Raw genomic sequence first — 18,759 nt, forward strand, 5'->3', positions numbered from 1 at the left:
AATCTCTGGATGGATGGACAATATACAGTATTGTGAAATCTTGAGCTTCCCCTCATATCAGAAGGAGCCAGACTTGCAAGGCAGACAGATATTTTATCTTTCTTTTTTTTTATAAGTGGTCTTGACTACTATAATTCTCTGCCTTTCTGGAGATCTTGCAAAGTTTTTCTTTGGACATTGGCTGCTTTTCCACTCATTTTAAGTCCAGTCCTTGTACCTTAAAATGAGTGGAAAAGCAAAAATTTTTCTAGCAAAATATTTAAAAAAATATGGATGGCTCAAGACTTTTGCACACTACTGTAAAGGGTAACTGTTGTGTTAGATATAGAATGAAAGAATCTTGAAGGGAAATATTAAGTATTAAGGTCACATTTGTGAAGACTGTGACTTAGTGATGTTCAGCAAGACAAAATCCACCAGTGGCAAAACACAACACCTGTTGTTCCTTGGATCTGCTGAGCCACTCGCTCCACACAGCAAAACCTTCTTTTCTGTGATTTCTGACAACTTACATTCTTTTTTTGTGTAAGGAGCAGCTTCAGAACATAATTATAAAGGTGAAAAACCAAAGCGGTGCACTTATTTGGTCAAAAGTTTTAACCCAGTGACTACTGGTGTAAAAACAAGCTATTCCATCTTATTATTGCTTTAACAAATCCTATACAAATGTGCAAATTTACAAATTATGCTGCCAGGCTAACACCAATGAAACAGTGTTTCAAGACAATGCATGCTTTTTTCCTGTTGTTGCTCTTTTTAAGTTTCTTTTAATACTCAATAATTCTTTTATGGACACACTCCTTTACTCTATTATTTTTCCCTCTGCAGGAAGAAACTTGACCTCTACTTGAGCACTGGCAGGCAAATCTTTTAATAAACACATATTGATCCTGTTGTTACACACCACAGTGTGGTTGCTGTGTAGAAAGTACAATCTATTACTGTTTCACAGACTGTGATTAAAACCTTACTTAACTTGAGTGACATATTCTAAGTTCTCCATGATGCTCTGTAACAAAGTATCACAACCACTAGATGGCACTGTTTGATTGTAAAATGAGGAATCGGAGGCTCTTCATACAAGGATGAACCAAAACATTAAAACTGCCTCCCTAATAATTTGTTGGCAGTGCAGCTCTCACCCTTCGGAGCACGGCCACAAGACCTGTGAGGGTGTCTCGGGACCCTGGCATCGGATTATTTGAATCCTGTGAGTTACAAGATGGGGCCTTCAGGGATCGGTCTTCTTCTGACTTAACAAGTCCATAAGTACCAGTGAATCCTAGTTTATGATGCATGGCACTAGCAGAGGGTTTGCAGCTGTCCTTATTAGGCGACAAACAGAAGAACAAATGATAGTGTGCAGACAATCTATCAGGACTACAATGAGACATGGTCGGAATAGTAAAGTGTGCTTCTCCGTCTGTGGAGTTGGACATCTGCACCCGAAACACTGCAATCTGATTAAAAGGGAAACAGCAATCCATTCTTCCAAGACATGCTGATCTTTGTGCATAATGCTGCAGACTAATGAGCCCAATCTCACCTCCAAGCTTTGCAAGATCTCATTTAAATATGACCAAGGAGTGCTGACCTTAATGCACTTTCTCCCACATTCATCTGACATCAAGCTTTGTGGAAGTTTTTGCAAGCGCTTGAAGAGAGCCGACGGAAATGGCAAGGAGCCGATAAAATACTTGCAGATTAAATGTTCAACTTAAATTGTTGAACTGATGTTGATTATTTTGGACACTATTTGCCCCCCTTTGCTTTTGATAAAAATATTAAAGGAGTGTTTCTTGACTAAGAGAGCATTACCGAGACCAAAAACTGCAGGAAAATGTATCCAATCTGTCAACATTGTGATGTCTTTGAGTTCAAATGCTCTGATTCTGAAGAGATTTGGCAGCCTGATATAGTTAACCATTCCTCTCACATAGTTTTGCTGCAACATTTTCCCTTTGTAAACCTTCGAGACACCACTAGATGGTGCTGCTGAACATAAGCTGTCAGTGGGAAAATGTGAGGATAACCTCTAAAGCTGCAAGAGTGTGTGCACATATTACAGTGTGTGTATGTGTCTTTACGTGTGTGTTTGTGTGTAATGTGTTTTTGTAAGAAGTAAAGGTCAGGATGACAGATTCTCAGAAAAAAAGAAAATCAAAAGCCTCCCGCCCCGCCTTCCAAGCCGCAAACAGCAGCGCCTGCTAACAGCTTGTCTTTTAGAGTGCCAGTTATATTTATTTTGATTATTTATGTAAACCTTTATGTAGCTCTGAAAGACTCAATTTTAATTTATTGCCTGTTTCTAATAAAATCAGCTCTGGGCTTTTTTTTTTGTTCGTTTCAGCCAGCTCTGCCTTTTGATGTGTTAACAGACAGATTCTGGGTTTGGATGCAGCTCTGCATCTCCACGATTGAAATTAGCCAGTTTAAGCTGCATTCAAAGACTCCCTTTGCCTGCGACCATTTAAAGACGCATCTCTCCTTCTGGCTTATGGTCTCTTTGAAGCATGTTTTAAAAGGCAGCCTTGCAGATACTCTCGCATCTGTCTCCATATGTCCCTGCACTTACCTGCTCTTCAAACAAGTCAGTCACCTGGCACTAGTCTGCTGTCAGCCAGGCAGGTTTCTATCTTCACAGCGCCATGAAACATCCGCTATCTGCTTTTAATTGGATATCTACATTTGGTTGTTCAGCAAAAGAGGCTTGGTTGTACCACTCTTCAAAAAGTCCCCTCCTTCAGCATCTGCTTATTTTCGGTGTGAAGCAGATTTGTCAGGTGGTGAGATGACAACTTCTGTCTGTTGAAACACGAGTAATATATGCACAAAAGAAATGTGGCATCCAGTTGCAGTAAGAAACTTGCTGATATTGCTGGTGGGTTGAATGAGGGTAATATATATGTACACACACACACACACACACACACACACACACACACACACACACACACACAGAGAGAGATATCGCTGTGATTACAGTGAGGTACATGTGCAAAGTACAATGAGGTCTCTACATGCTAGCTTTAGCTGCTGACACTTAGCTTCATGACAAATAAACACAGCTACCAATAAATACACTATATGCCAGGGTCAATTTTTTTTACTGTTTTGTACCTGCTTACATGCAGATATACACGTTTTTACACAGTCTCTAGACTTTTGCTAGGTGGACTGGTCTGTTTACCCCTACTAGACCTGCTCGTTTTAGGGGACCCTTTTACACCCTTCTGTGGTGTAACGAAGCAATAACAACTCCTTCAGTAATACAATATATTGCCAAAAGTATTCACTCACCCATCCAAATCATTGAATTCAGGTGTTCCAATTACTTCTGTGGCCCCAGATGTACAGTGGGGCAAAAAAGTATTTAGTCAGCCACCGATTGTGCAAGTTCCCCCACTTAAAATGATGACAGAGGTCAGTAATTTGCACCAGAGGTACACTTCAACTGTGAGAGACAGAATGTGAAAAAAAATCCATGAATTCACATGGTAGGATTTGTAAAGAATTTATTTGTAAATCAGGGTGGAAAATCAACACGTTCTCACTCCCAACTCGTCAAACGTGTGACGCATGGTCAGGCTCCCTCTGCTGCACTTATGGACGCACAGGGTACCCCTCTCGCGTCGGGAATTGACGTGAAGGGTCCGCGGAAGTGCCTTTTGTCGGTATATTTAGACATTTTCCAAATCACATTGTAGTGACGTATACAGAACACAATAAATTATATAATGTAAACAACTACCTGAAAAACAGGTAGAACAATACTTTTGTATGGTTTATTGCATTTACGGAGGGAGTGATGTATGCTGGGTAATGGCACAGCTAGCTACTGGGTGACTTTATTCACCCGCTTCGGCTGTTATCAGTCCATACAATGGGCGTTATTAGCACAAACCAGTCCCATAGATATGGGCCATCTCCTGCTAGATTGTTCAGAAGGTTGTTCTCATCCATCCAGATGGAGGATCACTAACAGGAGCGTGGAAGACTCCAGAATCCACTCTGGCTACTATCCGGTGGATATGCAGTGTTTACAGGTAAGACCATTTAAACGGACAGCATTTATAGAATGACTATTAAAAGTCAGCGAGTGTCAGTAATGTTAATGTGGTTATGTTAGTAATACACCGAGTGCTAATATAACAGCTGTAAGATGCATTTGTAGATGTTATTACGTGTTTTACCGTCTTTATGGTGCTAGCTTAAAGTTACGGTGTAAACGTTAGCCTATATTGGAGTAAAGCTGTTCCTGTTTAAACGATGTTAGCACAGAAATATTAGCTTCTGTCATGACTGATGAAGTTACTAGTTAATAAAGTTTTCAGTAAAGTGATTAATCGCAGCCACAGACTGACAGCAAATATCTCGATTAGCTTCAGTGCATCTATAATAAATATGTGCAAGTTTCAGTGCTTCGTTTAAACTGTATGATACTTATACTGACCCAGGGTCAGTGTAAAATACAATCCTAGCTGTGTGAACAAAGCCTGGCTCCTTTAATCCTGCATGACAAACCTCAGGATGCAGGCTATTATTACTCTTTCCTGCTGGCACACCTGTCACACCTGAGAGTCAGCTAGAAACTTACAGTGACGTGGACATCATGCAAAGACTGCCAGACTCTGTAATACTGCAAATGATCAGTGACTCAGGTTAACACTAAACTTTAAACGGCACCTCTGTGTCTCTGTGTGCTGAACATTTAGGATTGAGTCAGGCTGCATCAGCTGAAGCTGTTATTTGTATATATCAGTATTTTTTATTCAGGTGTGGGGAAAATACGTAAGACTGCAGTGAAGCGATGCAACAGATGAATCCCTGGCCAAAGGTATCGTACTTAAATCAGACTACTGATCCAGCCACATCAGCCTTTTGTGAGGTCTGTTTAAAGTAGACTAAAAGTGAACTGCAGGTTCCTGAGAGGTGGACTGTGAGCACAGAAACACATGTTCATACATACAGCTGCAGCAAACTTACATTAATTTTAAATAGATTTGTTACTCTGATGTCTGTCTCTGTGTTAGTCCTCTGACAGACTGGTGACCTGTCCAGGTGTGCTCTACCTATGACTACTGGGACAGGCTCTAGCCTCTGTAATAGAAATGTTCTGTTATTCTCATTTAAAGTATTTAAGTGCTTATGCATGTGCTTAGTTGTGACACTGTTACTGTTCAGTGAAAGTTTCTAAAACTAGATGAACTTACTTCAGCGTCAGCAGTTTGAGAAAACAACTCCCTTTACAGGTGCTGATAAGGCCAAGGGCACAAAACAGCTTAACCATTGATCCGTTAGGTTTCATAGCGAGACACGTGAAGTGTGGTAGGATCAGTTTAACTTCCTCCCTCTTCCTTGGAATGCATAAAGGAGCAGGAGCACGACCTCTGTGGCAGCGCTGACATGGCTGAACTGTGATGTTTGATGTGTGTTGGCGCAGTAATAAATAGCTTGATCACAGCTCTTTCTGTGTTGCAGACTTTATTTAAAAAATTCCACGACACAGCCCCCCTCCCACTGTGAACATGAATTGAATATTCAGAAGACATTTGTTCTACAAATCTGAGCTGTTGGTGTGTCCTTGGATTGTGTGGTAATAATATTAGAGCCTGCAATCTTTCTTACTGAATCTCTACTATGAGTCATGTTACCTGAGATTAATTCTATGTTTACCTGTCAGCCTGGACGAATGTGCTGTGTGAAGGAAATTAAATTAAATCAGGTCTGAACTGCGTACATTTAAGGAACCTGTTCATATTTAATTGAAATATGAACCAGTGATTTTTTTGATTGCTGATTCCAAGAGAGTCTTTGTGGAAATCCTGTTTGGCTTTTTGTTATTTTAATTCTCTTCTCTGTTTTCCAGAACAGTTCTCCACAGTCGCTGTCCACATGGGTCAGTGGGACCAAGAAGCACTCTGCTAATGTGTGGACTCTGACCAGCAACATCCAGCAAGACCCAGACAGCGTTTTCTATCTCCCAGCTGGAGTTTTTGTTTGTCTGTGACTGGAGAGTCAGATTTTGTTGAGCTTCACACTTGCAGACCTAAGTCAGTTTGCAGAGATCCCTCCCACCCTGGCTTTTATGTCCTAGATTTCTTATCTGAAACAGTAATATTTCAGTGACTGCTGCTTATACCACAGGTTAATACACTCTACTGATCCCTGATGGGAGAATCATCAATTTTGGCAACAAAGAAGCCTGGTGGATGTTTGTTTACAGTCTGATGATGGGACATCATGCTCTGCATCTTCGAAGTTTGCCTCCTCATTATTATTCATACCCAGTAATGTGAAGTATGCTCATATCTACTATAACTGAACCAACCTGGTGCTCTTCATTTATGGAGGCTGTTGAGTCTGAATGTTGGATGTTGTGTATCTCGTGTTCTCTGGGCTTTGTTGTCCTCAGTCTTTTCGCAGGATCAGAAAACAAAACCAGGAGGCGCGTAAATGTTTCTTCTCCATGATGTTTCTTCAAATGTTTCTTCTGGATGATGATAAGACTGACACGGGATGCCACCTTTGGTCTTGTGATGAAGCAAAGCTCAGGAAGAAGTGGGATTAAATGGTACCCACATGTGTGTTGCTGAGAAGGATGTACAGGGGCACCTGCAGCCAAATCCAAGCCTCAGGTTAGTTGTAGTTGCAGAATGCTACAGGACTGAGACATCTAAGGCATCAAATGTTTGATTAAACGGATGAAAAAGAGAAGTTTCTTCCCTATAATTATCACTTCTTAAAATCTGTAGCAACTTCAAGTCTGTCAGCGTGCTGAGCATGCTCAGAATGTGACAATATATTTTTGTTCAATATTGAATTTCTTTCAGTTGCAATTGTTAAATGAAAAAAATAAAAATATATATTCTTATAATTTAGCAAACTAATTTATCAAAAAAATATATACATATATCTGTATTAGTTTTAATAAATTAATTTGACAGCTGTATTGAAAATACCATATTGTATTCATACAGAATCAGTTTGGTATCATTGTTTGTCTGCTCACTGATTGTTGAAACTAAGAGCTGCTTTGATCTGTTAAGATCTAAAGTATCCAAAGTTGAGCTCTGATGTTTCTTCACCCCTGTGTGTGTGATATGTGATTCCTACATGCTGGCAGAGCAGAGCAGCAGTTTGTGCTCACAGATGGTGACGGTGTGGAGAGACGGTGGTGTTTCCTCAGAAGAACCAGCAGAGTCACAAAGGACACCAGTCCATCTCACCATCTTGACTTGCTGACTGATGTTCGTCTGCACTGCACAGAGGAAATCAGCTGACCGAGGTTTGTCCAGTGACGTGTTATGAAATGTATATTTGTTTTATGCTTACAGATGTGTTTTTCTTGACAGAGGCTCTGCAGAGGTTAGACAAAGCAGAGAAAACATGTGCTTTACATTTTACTGTGATTTATTGAGATATTTGTTGCCTGATGTTCAGCAGGAATGCAGAAATAGAATCAAAGGGAGATGTTTTTGATGTATTTGTAATGATGTAAGTAAATCTTCAATATTATTTATTTGCTTGGTTATATTAGGAGTGTTTCTGAGTGAGGGGGGAGGAGTCATCATCCAGGTAAAGTGACGTAGATCCGTGGACACACTTGTCTCCCCTTTAAAGGAGACGATCCAAGTCATCCTTAAATGTTAGTGCTTTTAAATACACAAACATTTTTAAAGGACAAAAATGAACATCCAACTTTGACTGTAACACAAAAGAAATCTTTGCATGTGTGTTTTCAAACTCTCAGATGGGCAGCATATCAGTCTTGGACTGTCTAACCTGCAGCACTGAATGACCACCACACATGAGCATGTTCCTGCAACATTCAGCATCTGATCCTTCATCTGTGTGCTTCTGCTTTTGGTAAGTAGAGTTACCCAACTCCAGTAACTCTAAACACATGCCATCCATTTCTGACGGCCTGGTTACTTCCTGTCAGTTACTTTAGAAACCATGTGGTCACCTGACCTAACACTGTTTCTTCTTCTTCCCCTTAATGTTCAAGTGTCACATGTCAAACAGCTGGAGAGGAAACTACACCAGTGTACTGGGATGTTTCAGCAACACGTGCCAGATGCTGTTCCTTCATGGTGACATCACCAGAGACAGCCCCACCCACCTCAGGACCTCGCCATTGATCATGATGATTATAATGATGACAGCGAGCGGAACTAAGACTGTAAAAATCCACGACCAGAATGTTTCTTTCTAATTATTAATGAATACTGAGAGCCTCTTTCTGTGTTTTGTCTGTTTTGGGGTTGTTTTTTTTACCTCATTTGTTACTAACAAAGTTCACAAACTCACACAGTTTACATTCTGTATGTTTCCATCTTTACCAGCCACACTCTAACTGCATTTAAGAAAAGAATCCTTAGAAATCGTTGTTTTTCTCTTTTGTAATTGATGATAATTCAGTGAATATACTGCGCTGCTTCCTTTTATTGCGTCACACATTGCTTTAAGTTTTTCAGTGTCCAGTTATTTTTTACTGCTGTTTGAATTCTCTGAATGTTTGACCCTGTAGACTGTTTGATGGACTGCTTGTCTTCCTGTTTGTTACCGCCGCCTGTTTTTTAATAAAGATTTGGATTTCTGACTTCAACACAGCCTCTGCGTGTCCTCCCTTTGTGTCCTCTTCCTCTGTGAATGTGTTGCATGTGTCACAGATTCATTTTATTAACAGCTTTCCCACAGTGAGTTGCATCAGCATTCATTCACAGCACATTTCAGAAGGATTCAGATTAATACAGTGATCTTACAGTCAGAATGATCCTGACAGAGTGCCACTGTGAATGATCTTTCATCAGGTAAATTTTAAAGTTCAGTATTTCAAAGCAGGAGTTATGAAGAATCATACTGGCATTAGGACTAATAATATGTACTTACAAAGTCAAAGTTTTTTAATTATGCTAGAATACTGGAAGACAATCAACTTTTAGTGTTTTCCGCATATTAATTATTCTGAAATAGAGACGGTGACCCTAACTGTACAGAAGCACTAAACAACTGACAATCTAACAGACATCATTGGCCCGAGCTGTCATGCACAGTGAGTCTGATCCTTTGCTGTGAGAGTCTGACAAGCATGTTTCTGGTCAGTTTGGAACAAATAATATCACAATGTTGATCTTTTTTTCAATATTCCTTCTCTTTTACGACATAAACTGTGATCAAAGCTACTTATGTTCACAGCATGTAATAATACTGACAGTCCAGGGCATTGTGGTCTGTTGAGCTAGGGTTAGGGTTAGGGTTAGCAATTCAGACATATGTAATCAATATTAAACGTCTCTGACGTGGGCCACTGTCCGCAGTGTTGGGAAATCCATACCAGGCTGGAACGAGTCAAGGTAGGTGAGCATCCACGAGAAGACACAGCAGATGCATCCTACTGACAGGACCAGGAGACTCCAGAAGCCGAGCATCTTCTCTTCAGTGCCATCCTCTCCTGTCACCCTCTCTGCCCGCAGCTCTTTGAGTATGGGGTAGATAAGGGCGCAGAGAAACCCTTATTACTAATTTGTATTATAATTCAATTTTCATGAAATATTCATATTCAGTATCGGTCCTTTTATATTATAACCACGTATCCACCCAGGCTCATGGTGGGGCAGGGCTCTGTCCTGGGATGCTTGAGTACAAGGTAATGTACACCCTGACCAGGTATCCAGTCTGTCAGAATTGTTTTCAATATTTGGTTCAAAAACACGAGTGACAACAAAAATCCAACTAGGATTCTTGCATATGATGAATGAAGTCTGTCTTTGACTGTATTGTCCAGCTGATCCATCAAACCCCCAGCAGGTAAACCTTATTCATGACATAACACGGCAACAATGTAAAAAATGAAACAGCAACAGTCTAAATGTAAAGTGCATTCTAAACTGCTCTTCAATAAATCATATGCAAAGAGTCATTCAGGTCTGTAAAACGTGAACTACAGAACCCAGAGTCTTCATCATTAAATCTCTGGTTGCTTCATTTTTCTATCCTATATCAGATACTTTAAGGTTAGGTTAGGTAAACTTGCATTCTCATGGTGAGGCAAAGTGCTTTATGTGTGTGTGTGCGTGTCATGAACGGCTATAAAAGGCCTATAATTAAAGAACAAAGCGGGGTTTGAGTTCGAGTTGCGGCAGACTGTCACTACTTGTAAATGGAACGCAGCCTCCCTACGGCGGACAGCTAATAACAGGAATCGGACGCGGTCCACCCAAGTCCACAGCAACCACCATAGCAACCGCCTAGCATGACCTTAAAAACATGTTCTGTCTTCATAACTATCAAAAACGTGAAATGATTTGCAAAGTGTTTAAGTGTTACAGCTGCAGAGAGCTATGGCGGTATCTTTGGAAGCTGTTAACATAGCTAATAATATACGATGTAACCATGGAGACAGTCAGTCACGTGAGCTAGCGGTGCACGTTTACTACAGTGAATAAGGTGATTGCGTCCACACGCTGCAGAGGGTAAAGACATTACTTCAATATTGTTTTATATTGATATATATTTGCCTTCTGTTGACCATCACCTCAGGTTCACCATCACAGTTTCAGCAGACAGATGCACACTGTCTAAATATGAACACATTCAAAAACTCATGTCTCAGAAATAAGCACAGCTGTTCATGTTTGTCATTAGAGTTTTATTTGTAAGAAAATTATGAGCTTCATATTGTGTATCAAATAAAAGAACATTTCACAACTCTGAGTCAACAGAAACAGGTAACAGAAATGTCTCTAATGTAGACGTGTACAGTGTAGTGTAAGCATTAAAAGATCATAAAGGAAACACTAACATTTATGTGAAACTAATTGTAATAAAAAAATGAACAGGTGCTTTATAGATGTAAAAGAAAGAATCTGAAAACAACACTTTTTTGGTCTAAGTGATCAAAGTAGAAAACAGAACTGATGTTCAAGAACAAACCGTAGCTGCACTAATATTACACATCTCCATTGTTGTGGTGAACAGACATGTTGCTTTTAAAACCACATGCAGTGTGTGACCGTGACTGTTCACTGAGACCATGAACGCCACTTTGCTGAAGCCTTCGCCTTCTTCTTCTTCTTCTTCTAAATTGGAAGCAGAAGGAGCATGAGCTGCTTTGATCTACTGAAATGAAAAAGCAGAACATCTGAGCTGAAACCAGTCAGCTGAAATCATTAAGACAGGAACAAATTCAATGCAGTGTCTCAGGTGGCTTAGCCTGTTACAACTGTTGATACAAGCTAAATACGGTTAACACACAGTGTCAGGGAGCTCCAGTGTGGGAACTAGTGGCTTTAGGGCTTTAGGTTTGTAGTCATTTAACTTTCATCCATTCATTCATTTAATTCAGGAGGAAGAAATGTCAGGTTGATGCAGGCTGGTTACATGCATTTGGTCCCATGCTGTCTTTAACTAAATGACTTGGTTCACTTTATGGCTGGACTGTATGTGGGGTTATATCATGTTATTTGGGCAGGAGTACCTGTCCCCTGTTAGACTTAGAAAGCTTCTCCATAAGTAGAGTTTCTAACTCTTCTAGCACATCTGTGGCTGACAGCTTTTTGGTGGCTCTTTTTACCCCACACTGGTTGTGAGTGTGTAAATAGCCCCACTAGTTCTTTTGGGTTGCAGTTAACTTGGGAGGAAGGGGTGGGTCTGCCATGACTAGATGAATAACAATTATCTGGGATACATAAATTTCATAATGCATGCATATATCTCTATAAACCTGCCTGAGGGCTGCCATTTTTACATTCAGTTATTTCTCTGCTGGATCTAAATAATGAATGTGTTACAGTTAAACTGACACTGGTCAGTGTAAATGGCTCATTGGGACACAGAAACCTTTAAATTAAACCTGATATTGAGTGTCAAACAATATCAAAGCTGTAAAAGCTGTTTACAGTCAGAATTTATAAAAACTATGATTGTAAATAAATTCAAACAAGTGAGCTTTTCTCTTTGTGCTGAACATCAACACTGTGACTTCTTAGACTGTAAGCTTTACTTTAGCACAACCAGTTGTAGAAGCCGTCACTCCAAATGTCTTTGATAACAAGAAAAAAATACCTTTTCAGTCCACGGCCTGAAGTTCTTCTCCGACATCTTCTGCCATCGGCTTTGTCTGCTGGTTTGAAGACAATAAACCACAACAAGATGATTTAGTCACTTTGTCTGCATCATGCAGCTCGAATGTGTCGTGTAACGATGTTGAATAGCCGTCGTTATCCCTCTGCTGCGTCAGTAGGATTGTACTGTACAGCATCTCATTGATATGTGAGGAATGCTAATGTAACACGATAACAGACTTACATCATTAAAACATAAAGGGCAGGAGATATTTAGATATTTTTATATTTATATTACATTTTATAGCTGACGGATATTACTAAATAGATAGAATTTACTAAATAGCTGGATGAACATGAAAAATATGTCTATAATAACAAATGACCATGAGAGCCAGTAGAATTAATTCAACTGGACACTCGAAAGACGTCCTTAAATGCTCTTTAAGTGGCAGAACAGATGAACAAACAGTTAATTGCTTACTTGAGATGAAATCTGCTCAGCTACTTTGAAAACAGCTTCTAACTGGTTCATCCTTTAACAGGATGACTGCTCAGGGGTAAGGCCATCATGCAGTCCAGCAACCTTTATGGTTCTGCTTTGATTCACCAGGAACTATTAGGGAAACCTTCCAGCGCCACCTGTGAAAGACACAGGCATAAACATACAAACATTTATTAACATGTTCCACAGTCTTCCAGTTTGATTTTCTCATCCTGTGGACAACAACGTACATGGATGCAGGTTTATTGTTAACTTTTGTAAGGTTTATTTAGTGAACATATCCAGCTGCAGCTCCACTGTGATCCTGAGCTGGATAAGCACTTAAGAAAATGTGTCAATAAATGGACATACATCAACTTACTATATTTATCCAAACAGACGGGACCAATAATGCTTCACTGAGTCAGAGACTTTAATGTCTCTTCTATGTAAGAATGTCTCGTGCTGATATACCAGCAAACTTGACAACAAAGGTTTTTCAGACTGCATGTAGCTGTCCTCTATGTCAGCTAACACATTTACATTTATGTCACACTTATTTCTGCTTTCCCATTTTATAATTATTACTTACATTTTGATTAGATACCTTGAGTTTGTAAATGATCAGATTACATAATTGGAATACAATGTATCCAATTCAGGGTTGCGGGAGGATGAAGCCTATCCCAGCTGATACAGGACAAAGACAGGCTGCCAGTTTATCGCAGGGCTAACACAATATGTGTAACAGAAAATCCACTTAAATGTTTGATATTTCTTATAATAATCATAATTATGACCATTATTTAAAGGTTTCTTTAAATAATACATTTTGATTTTTTATAACCTCTAAAATATAAACCTGAGCTGTTTCAGATTCTGACCTCTGACCTCACTGCAGCTCCCTCTTGGAAGTATGTCTGCTTCTTGTCTACCCCCAGTGTTGACCGCCTGCCCTTGATATCACGTACTGTACCTGAGGAACAAAAAAGGACAAACACTTGCCTTCATTTAAGAAGTACATTCATACAGAGGTAATCTATGGAAACACACTAGTTCACCCTTTGGGAGAAATCAGTTCCTGTGAAACATTTCTGTAAATGAACATCATGTGGAGAATGAATGAAATGAGTTCTTCAGGTGACTCAGCAGTCCCACACTGACAAATGAAATCTAGTTAAACTATTAAGCATATTTGCTCTTCTGAAATCTGTGTTAAACAACAACAAACATAAATTAGTAACAAAAATACAGCTGAGTAGAGGCTTTACAAACCACCAGCAGCCATAATGCTAAATTTTAATCTTCAAATGTTTCTGAGCCGTCTTCAACCTGCTTTTAACACATTAAAGTCCCACAGTCAATGCAGCCTGACTCAATCCTAAATGTTCAGCACACAGAGACACAGAGGTGCCGTTTAAAGTTTAGTGTTAACCTGAGTCACTGATCATTTGCAGTATTACAGAGTCTGGCAGTCTTTGCATGATGTCCACGTCACTGTAAGTTTCTAGCTGACTCTCAGGTGTGACAGGTGTGCCAGCAGGAAAGAGTAATAATAACCTGCATCCTGAGGTTTGTCATGCAGGATTAAAGGAGCCAGGCTTTGTTCACACAGCTAGGATTGTATTTTACACTGACCCTGGGTCAGTATAAGTATCATACAGTTTAAACGAAGCACTGAAACTTGCACATATTTATTATAGATGCACTGAAGCTAATCGAGATATTTGCTGTCAGTCTGTGGCTGCGATTAATCACTTTACTGAAAACTTTATTAACTAGTAACTTCATCAGTCATGACAGAAGCTAATATTTCTGTGCTAACATCGTTTAAACAGGAACAGCTTTACTCCAATATAGGCTAACGTTTACACCGTAACTTTAAGCTAGCACCATAAAGACGGTAAAACACGTAATAACATCTACAAATGCATATTAAAGCTGTTATATTAGCACTCGGTGTATTACTAACATAACCACATTAACATTACTGACACTCGCTGACTTTTAATAGTCATTCTATAAATGCTGTCCGTTTAAATGGTCTTACCTGTAAACACTGCATATCCACCGGATAGTAGCCAGAGTGGATTCTGGAGTCTTCCACGCTCCTGTTAGTGATCCTCCATCTGGATGGATGAGAACAACCTTCTGAACAATCTAGCAGGAGATGGCCCATATCTATGGGACTGGTTTGTGCTAATAACGCCCATTGTATGGACTGATAACAGCCGAAGCGGGTGAATAAAGTCACCCAGTAGCTAGCTGTGCCATTACCCAGCATACATCACTCCCTCCGTAAATGCAATAAACCATACAAAAGTATTGTTCTACCTGTTTTTCAGGTAGTTGTTTACATTATATAATTTATTGTGTTCTGTATACGTCACTACAATGTGATTTGGAAAATGTCTAAATATACCGACAAAAGGCACTTCCGCGGACCCTTCACGTCAATTCCCGACGCGAGAGGGGTACCCTGTGCGTCCATAAGTGCAGCAGAGGGAGCCTGACCATGCGTCACACGTTTGACGAGTTGGGAGTGAGAACGTGTTCGGAAAATAAGTATTTGGTCACCTCAAACAAGGAAAATCTCTGGCTCTCACAGACCTGTAACGTCTTCCGTAAGAAGCTTTTCTGTCCCCCACTCGTTACCTGTATGAATGGCACCTGTTTGAACTCATCATCTGTATAAAAGACACCTGTCCACAGCCGCAAACAGTCAGACTCCAAACTCCGCCATGGCCAAGACCAAAGAGCTTTCGAAGGACACCAGGAAAAGTATTGTAGACCTGCACCAGACTGGGAAGAGTGAATCTACAATAGGCAAGCAGCTTGGTGTGAAAAAAATCAACTGTGGGAGCAATCATCAGAAAATGGAAGACATACAAGACCACTGATAGTCTCCCTCGATCTGGGGCTCCACGCAAGATCTCATCCCGTGGGGTCAAAATGATCATGAGAACGGTGAGCAAAGGTCCCAGAACCACACGGGGGGACCTGGTGAATGACCTGCAGAGAGCTGGGACCAAAGTAACAAAGGTCACCATCAGTAACACACTACAACGGCAGGGAATCAAATCCCGCAGTGCCAGACGTGTTCCGCTGCTGAAGCCAGCGCATGTCCAGGCCCGTCTGAAGTTTGCCAGAGAGCACATGGATGATACAGCAGAGGATTGGGAGAATGTCATGTGGTCAGATGAAACCAAAGTAGAACTTTTTGGTATAAACTCAACTCGTCGTGTTTGGAGGAAGAAGAATACTGAGTTGCATCCCAACAACACCATACCTACTGTGAAGCATGGGGGTGGAAACATCATGCTATGGGGCTGTTTTTCTGCCAAGGGGACAGGACGACTGATCCGTGTTAAGGACAGAATGAATGGGGCCATGTATCGTGAGATTTTGAGCCAAAACCTCCTTCCATCAGTGAGAACTTTGAAGATGAAACGAGGCTGGGTCTTCCAACATGACAATGATCCAAAACACACCGCTCGGGCAACAAAGGAGTGGCTCCGTAAGAAGCATTTGAAAGTCCTGGAGTGGCCTAGCCAGTCTCCAGACCTCAACCCCATAGAAAATCTGTGGCGGGAGTTGAAAGTCCGTGTTGCTCGGCGACAGCCCCAAAACATCACTGCTCTCGAGAAGATCTGCATGGAGGAATGGGCCAAAATACCAGCTACTGTGTGTGCAAACCTGGTAAAGACCTATAGTAAACGTTTGACCTCTGTTATTGCCAACAAAGGTTATGTTACAAAGTATTGAGTTGTATTTTTGTTATTGACCAAATACTTATTTTCCACCCTGATTTACGAATAAATTCTTTACAAATCCTACCATGTGGATTCATGGATTTTTCTTTTTCACATTCTGTCTCTCACAGTTGAAGTGTACCTCTGGTGCAAATTACTGACCTCTGTCATCATTTTAGGTGGGGGAACTTGCACAATCGGTGGCTGACTAAATACTTTTTTGCCCCACTGTATAAAGTCAAGCACCTATGTGTGCAGACTGCTTCTACAAACATTTATTAAAGATGGGTTGCTCTCAGGAGATCGATGAGCTTCAGCTCAGCGTGGTACTGTCACAGGTCCAGCCATTAAATTTCTTCACTGCTAAATATTCCATGGTCAGCTATTAGTGGTATTACAACAAAGTGGAAGCAATTGGCGATGACAGTAACTCAGCCACAAAGTGGTAGGTCACATAAAAAGGTCAGCATACACTGAAGCACAGAACGCACAGAGGCCAGAGGCTTTCTGAGTCAAGTGTGACATACTGACAAACTTCATGTGGCCTTCAGATTAGCTGAAGACCAGTGTGTAGAGAGCTTCATGGAATGGGTTTCTATGGCCGAGCAGATGCATCCAAGCACAATTCAAAGCATCGGATGCAGTTTTGTAAAGCACGCCACCACTGGACTCTAGAGACGTGTTCTCTGGAGCTACAAATAATGCTTCATTGTCTGCCAATCTGATGGACAAGTCTGGATTTGGTTATTGCCAGGGGAATGGCACTTGTGTAACTGCATTGTGCCAAGTATAAAGTTTGGTGGAGTGGGGATTATGGTGTGGGGCTGTCTGTCAAGGCTGGGCTCCTTAGTTCCAGTGAAACTTTATGTAAACACCAGTGCACAAAGCAAGTTCCATAAGAACATGGATGAGTGGGTTTGCTGTGGAAGAACTTGACTGGCCTGCCCAGACTCTTGATCTCAGCCTGATATAACACACAGTCTGCGATGAGTTAGCGCGTTGACTGCGAACCACTCCTTCTCATCCAACATCAGCGTCTGATCTCACAAATATGCTTCTGGAAAAACACTCAGAAATTTCCATAATCACAAGGGAGGGCCGACATCATATTAACCCTATGGGTTGAGAACGGGATGTGACTCAAGTTCGTATGCGTGTGAAGGCTGATGAGCGAATGCTTTTTGGCAATACAATGAATGTCACATTGGAGACAGAGACGCACATGATTCACTGAGCATTTCTTCTTCACTCATCTCTTTTCACTCTGTTTATACACCTGTTACTGAGTAGAAGCAGTTTTAATGTTTTATTCTGTCTTTTATTGGTTTGGTTTTATAAACATGGTTTATCCATGTTTGTATGTATTTTAATTTAATTGATTTTATTTAAAGTTTTTATTTTACTTCCTACCCACATCATAATCAAAGCACACTGCATAAAAAGAGGTAAGTCAACAGAAGTCACAGAGCCCAGGCAGTCAGCAGAGGAGTCGCAGAGCATGCACAGAAGTGGCACAAGCATGAAGACCGCAGAGCTTCAGCAGAGCAGCAGGCTGGAGAAGCCAGACAGATGCCAAGGAGATTGGCCCTGGAAGTGTCTGCAGAACTGGTGTTGGATATGGTGGAGGAGTTGTATGGAGTAAGGCCTTTCTCAGTGAGATGCAACCAATGAAAATGAGGGATTTCTGTGATAGTTGGTGCTAGAACATCTATTTCAAGACTGTTGCACGTGTCATACATTTTATATACGTGTGGGACTTTTAGCTTGGTTTTGGTTTTAGTTTTTTTATTGTAAATAAATGTTATCTGCTACTCTTGACTTTTGTACTCCTTGGCCATGACCGCTATTTATTTTATTTATTTGTTTTTAGCTGCTCTCCACCTGATCAAAAAGGACCTCCCTCTTCCTTCTCCTTTTCCCCCATTGCCCACCACTATTGTATTTAATCATTAGCAATTAAATCAGTTAGACTCCAGCTCTATTGTGTGTCCTTTGTCCCTTCGTTCTGATTGCCGGGGCTTCTTTCTATTATTGGAGGGTATTTCTTTACCCTAAAATGTAAAGTGCCTTAAGATGACTATTGTTGTGAATTGGCGCTATATAGATAAAACTGAATTGAGCACAACAATAGTCTCAATTGAACATTTCTATAAGACCCTTGTGCTTTTAATTAGAAGGCATGATAATCATCGAATAAATAACCTTAATCAGCAAATCACTGTGCGGGTCTGAGGAAGATCATTTCTAGTCCAACAAGTCTTTGCTGATACTTCAAATCAGACATTTTAGACCTCTCTATTGTTACGAACTGAAAATATAAGTTCATTTGACCATTTATCAAAATATATTTAATTTATAGTTGAATGATGAATATTATTGAAGGTCTAGCCTCTCAGCTTTGATGTGAAGAGAAACAGCAGGGAAATTTCAAGCCTCAGTGTTTGAAGGAAACTGG

General features: G+C 40.5%; 2 long non-coding RNA genes across 8 annotated transcripts; one reads left to right on the forward strand and one right to left on the reverse strand.

Moving 5' to 3' along the window:
- Positions 1–3,566: 3,566 nt before the first annotated feature.
- Positions 3,567–8,611, forward strand: LOC113020045 (uncharacterized). Of its 6 annotated transcripts, XR_013908862.1 has the most exons (7): positions 3,586–4,046; positions 4,763–4,837; positions 5,870–6,638; positions 7,127–7,288; positions 7,541–7,648; positions 7,754–7,869; positions 8,012–8,611. It is a non-coding gene; the product is annotated as an uncharacterized LOC113020045 (long non-coding RNA). The 6 variants fall into 6 exon arrangements; XR_013908860.1 differs by having other exon boundaries at positions 3,567–4,046; positions 4,763–6,638; XR_013908861.1 differs by lacking the exon at positions 4,763–4,837 and having other exon boundaries at positions 3,587–4,046.
- Positions 8,612–10,633: 2,022 nt separating this feature from the next.
- On the reverse strand, positions 10,634–17,249 carry LOC113024586 (uncharacterized). Of its 2 annotated transcripts, XR_013908864.1 has the most exons (5): positions 14,603–17,249; positions 13,437–13,528; positions 12,553–12,710; positions 12,070–12,127; positions 10,634–11,124 (listed from the first exon to the last, which is right to left on the reverse strand). It is a non-coding gene; the product is annotated as an uncharacterized LOC113024586 (long non-coding RNA). The 2 variants fall into 2 exon arrangements; XR_013908865.1 differs by lacking the exons at positions 13,437–13,528; positions 14,603–17,249 and adding an exon at positions 12,935–13,343.
- Positions 17,250–18,759: the final 1,510 nt, after the last annotated feature.

The sequence above is a fragment of the Astatotilapia calliptera genome, chromosome 4, assembly GCF_964374335.1.
Source record: "Astatotilapia calliptera chromosome 4, fAstCal68.1, whole genome shotgun sequence".
In the NCBI taxonomy this organism is placed as follows: Eukaryota; Metazoa; Chordata; class Actinopteri; order Cichliformes; family Cichlidae; genus Astatotilapia; species Astatotilapia calliptera.